This window comes from Lolium rigidum, chromosome 3, assembly GCF_022539505.1.
Source record: "Lolium rigidum isolate FL_2022 chromosome 3, APGP_CSIRO_Lrig_0.1, whole genome shotgun sequence".
NCBI lineage: Eukaryota > Viridiplantae > Streptophyta > Magnoliopsida > Poales > Poaceae > Lolium > Lolium rigidum.
This window is the reverse complement of record NC_061510.1, coordinates 141,245,510-141,250,108: the sequence shown is the minus strand read 5'-3', so window position 1 is coordinate 141,250,108 and position 4,599 is coordinate 141,245,510. Positions and strand designations below refer to the sequence as shown.

General features: G+C 43.3%; 1 long non-coding RNA gene across 1 annotated transcript; it reads left to right on the top strand.

The window, feature by feature from the left end:
• The first annotated feature begins 221 nt into the window (after nt 1-221).
• LOC124698306 lies at nt 222-3,642 on the top strand. The gene is made up of 4 exons (XR_007000929.1): nt 222-585; nt 1,540-1,650; nt 2,489-2,556; nt 2,658-3,642. It is a non-coding gene; the product is annotated as an uncharacterized LOC124698306 (long non-coding RNA).
• Nucleotides 3,643-4,599: the final 957 nt, after the last annotated feature.

The window sequence follows — 4,599 nt, the reverse complement described above, 5'->3', positions numbered from 1 at the left end:
GCTACCAAACCAGGGACACGTTCATGTGTCTCTTCCACTGGGCACCATCCCATTTTCATTTCCCGCCTCTGGTTCCCTCCGAAACTATCTAAAACTCCGTACTAATATTTTTGCACACCCCGCTTAAAAGTGATCCAGTCAGCCTCTAGACCTAACCCTAGTCGCATACTCGCATTCCTCTCCCCTCCACCGCCGCCACTTTCCAAATCCAACTCCCACTGCACCGCGTCGAGCATATTCTCCCCACTCTGCCACCAGACCTAACCCTACCGATTCCTCCCCTCGCTTCCCATCTCACCACGCCCACCAAAGATCTGGCCGGATCTGCACTTGGACTGCCGGATTCCATCGCTCAAAGCTCGCCGACGGGGGAACCCGCAGTCCCAGGAGCCCACCCACCACAAGAAACCAACAAGCCCAAGATCCCGTCGTTACCACCGCCTTCCGGATTTTGATTCGCGGATGCGTTTCTCGGCGAGATGAGCTCCTGGATGGCCGGATCGGTCCTCCTCCGTAGTTGTTGATGGGGAGAAGAAGGCGGTTACGATTAACAACTACCGGAGGAAGAAATGGTCTAGCTTCAGGGTAAGCACGATCGCTGGCTTCCTGCACTTTTGTTGGACTTTGTTTTGATCCGTTTTTTGGAGATGAATGGATCCCCAGATTGGATAACGTATCTAGCACCTTGTCTATTGACTTGTTGCGCCATTTGTGACTGGGTTTACTGCTATGTTAGCACCTTGTCTATTTTAGCAAAAACAGAGAACATCTTAGTAGCAGAATCTAAGAAACCTTGTTCCAAAGCACCAAGACATAAGCAACTTTTTTTCTGCATATTCTATATTTTCTTCTTTCGATTTAGCTCTTGCTTGCTAGGTCATGTATAGATGGATGTTACCTTTACAGTTCAAGTACCTTGTATGTTCTATTCTTTCTGATAACACCAAGCTCATGTGGCTCTATAGGTTGTTGAAGTGTGCTGGATGCCTCTGATGTTTGCTTACTATCCCCGATTCCATCTATTACCGTTGTGGTATTTATACCTGAGAGACTATGGCCGCTGATTACTTGTTAATTTGGACTCAGTGTGGTTATATGATTGCTAGGATTTGGTTGTGATACCGGATAGATTCTCCTTTATTTATGTTTTGATGATGCTTAGGATTCAGGGTGGTTTGTATATAATTACTAGGATTTCTGCTTGCCATGTGATTGTTTATATCATGTTGTAAAGACTAAAGAGTTACTGCAGCCTTAGAGAGCATGGTAGCAGTTCTCTATCTGATTCTTCACGAAATTATGCTGATTTTTCTTGTTTTCCTGGGATTGTAGCAGCACTTGCTGGCCCTGAGCCTTTTAACTTGCCATTAATTTGAGAATCTCTGAATTTTCATTTACTGCTAGCTTAAGCTCAGGAGTATGTCCTGATGCATGGACGCACGGTTGAACAAATACCAAACGTTTGTAGAAGATTGGTAGTTACATGCATGCACCTTGTATCGCCATCTGATCCGGGTTGTTTGTTTGTGTGCTTTATAGGATGAGTTCTAGTGGAACAACCTGGAGCTAAAGAACTTCAAGGTGAATATGAAGGAGGACCAGGAGAAGGTCAAGCTCAACTTGCAGATGCCTTGCTTCGCTGGCAACCAGGTTTGTGCCTCACTGGACTTGGTAAATTTACCAATTACCAAGTAAATTTAGCTGCACAATATACAGTTAGAGCATAATTTCCCTGTGAGAAAAAAGATAAAAACTGCCCTTATATTCTTGCTAAGAAACAATATTCCCTCTGTCCGGGAATAAGTGACTCGGATTCTGACCATCAAGGTAGTCCTCACCAAGGTCCTGCCCTGCTGCACACGTCCACACTTAACACAATCTGATCACAACTGTATCACCTCACTGTTTGTTTGTTTGTTTGTTTGTTTGTTTAGTCTAGCTGCGGTTTCAGCCCATCTAGTTGCTGGTTTAATTTTGGTCGTACAATAAACTGAACCAGCATGCTGTTTGTTTGCCTCATAACATGGTTGATTGATGAAAATTGCCTATCAAGACAACATGAATTAGGGAATACCTGACATATCTCCCTCTCTCTTTGTATGTGCTTTGTATCATGATGATGACTAAATGAAACTATGGACAACCTTCTAATCTTGTGTAGATTAGAGATTTATCTTCTGTCTCTATGCATCAGATATCTCTGTTACTGCCAAGGTGAACTGCATGTGACATTGTATAATTTTCTTGCTTGAGCGAAATTCAGATTCCCTTTCTCGCTTTAGCAAAATTCAGATTCCCTTCTTCGCTCCAATCCTGTCATGCTCAATGTGCTTACATTAATGTTTTTCTTAGAGATACATTATGTTTTTATTTTTTCTAGTTGAATTCACACATGGTCAACCAACAGGAGCTCCAGGCCTGTGTTCCGGAACTTCTGCTACTCAATTAACTTGTTTCTCGCTATGTTCATTTGTGTGTGACTTTACAGACGTGAATTTTGTGGTCTAGCCATTTCCCTTCTAATATGCGCACCTGATGTTCTCCTTGATTATCTCGGTTAGTTTATTCTTTGAATATTGTCACTTTATGTTAGAATAGACCCTACTGCAACATCCTTGATTCTTATAAACATCTACCTTGCTTGGTTGGTCTTGCAGACCTGATGGAGTGCATGCTACAACCGAAGCCATGGCACTGGCTCTAAGTGTCGAGCTCACCGTGATGCAACCGAGGCAGCATTGTCTTCCCTGGATTAGATAAGTTGTTGGTCTATCCCATTCCCCTCTTTTTAAAATGTTAATTAAGTTATGTAGTAATGAAAATATTGTATTCCAGTTCGTTTGAGCCTTAATTCTAAGATAAAATGTAAATTAAGTTATGTAGCGGTTTCCTGATGCCATAGTATGATTTTCTTGAAGGAGGACAAAGAATGACTTAAAGTTTGCCTGCTGCATTACTGTGTGTTCTTCATGATGCAGACCATGTTTTCATTGTATATTGAGCACACAATGTTCATCTTCAATCTCCCCCTATATTTTCTTTTGCCGGTAATTCATGACATATTTTTTAAGTTTCTCATCGTCTGTATTTTACCTGCATTTACTTTTTTGAGTTCACCCCTTTGCTTCAGTTATAGACTTACAGTCCATTTGGAGTCTCTAGTGCGTGTGTTATTGGACAATGCACCATGTTATGGACCATGTGTAATGGAGTAGTTAAATAATTTGCATGATTTTATTCAACAATCAACTTTTTGACATGCATGCCTTTGGATGGTCAATGTTGTGCAGGATGGATGGATGAGCCTGAGGCTTGTTGTTGGACAGCTGCTGGGACGTGATGCCAGAGGGTGCAGTGCACAAGGGGAGAGGTTGGCAGGTTGTTGTGGCGTTGGTGGAGCAGAGGTCCTAACGATGCAACAACAAAAAGCGACCTGGAGGTTGGGACTAGTCTGGCCGGCCGGCCGGAAGGACATCCTTCATGCTTTCGACTTGTGATGGATGTTGCCTAGGATATATGGTTCTGTAATGTGTTCCATTTTTGGCTTAGATTCAGTTGCAGCCCTTTCTTGTATATGTGATTTGTGGGAAATACTGTAATAGAGTTAAATATGGATCTGTTAAAAAGAATTTCATATATTCATTGGTTTGTGTTCAAAAACTGTATAAAACCTGATGAGGGTAACCAGTAGAAAATGGAAACTGACAAGTGGACTAAACTAGTTGGGCTTTTTGACAATTGCGACCCATATGACTGGAAAGACCAGCCCATGAAGAAATGAACTATAAATGGGCAAGACCCAAAACAGAAAAGGATGTAAAAAGGCTAAGGCCCATCAGAGAAAATGGACTAAAAGAAAGACTAGTGCTTAGAAAAAAGATCAGAATTATTGGGCTCAGCCCATGTAGATGATAGGAATGGACCGGGCTGATTTTGATATATGATGATTTGATTTCGTCGTAATTTTGCCACGTCGGATTGGCCACGTAAGATCTGACATGGCATGGCTACATGGCTAGTGACGATATCAGATCGTCGCAAAGGTTACGACGATCCAATATCGTCATGGAAGATTATGACGATTTCAAACAAATCGTCGTTGTAGTTAATTCCTGACGCTCCGTTTTTGACGATCGTTTTTTCGTCATAGAATCGTCATAGATGAAAAATTATGACGATTTAGTGATGAAAATGGAGGGTCGTAGGTCAACATATTTCTTGTAGTGTGGGGTCCACCTTACAGCAACTGGGCCGGCCCAAGAAGCAAGTGGGCCGGGCCAAAAACACAGGTGGGTCCCACTTTCCTGTTAAAAGGCCGGCCCATTTAGTGTGTGGGGTCCACCGTATAGCAAGTGGGCCGACCCAACAAGCTAGTGGGCCGGGCCAAAAACACAGGTGGGTCCCACTTTCCAGTTAAAGGGTCGGCCCATTTAGTATGTGGGGTCCACCATATAGCAAGTGGGCCGGGCCAAAAACACAGGTGGGTCCCACCTTCCAGTTAAAGGGCCGGCCCATTTAGTATGTGGGGTCCACCATATAGCAAGTGGGCTGGCCCACCAAGCTAGTGGGCCGGGCCAAAAACACAGGTGGGTCCCACAT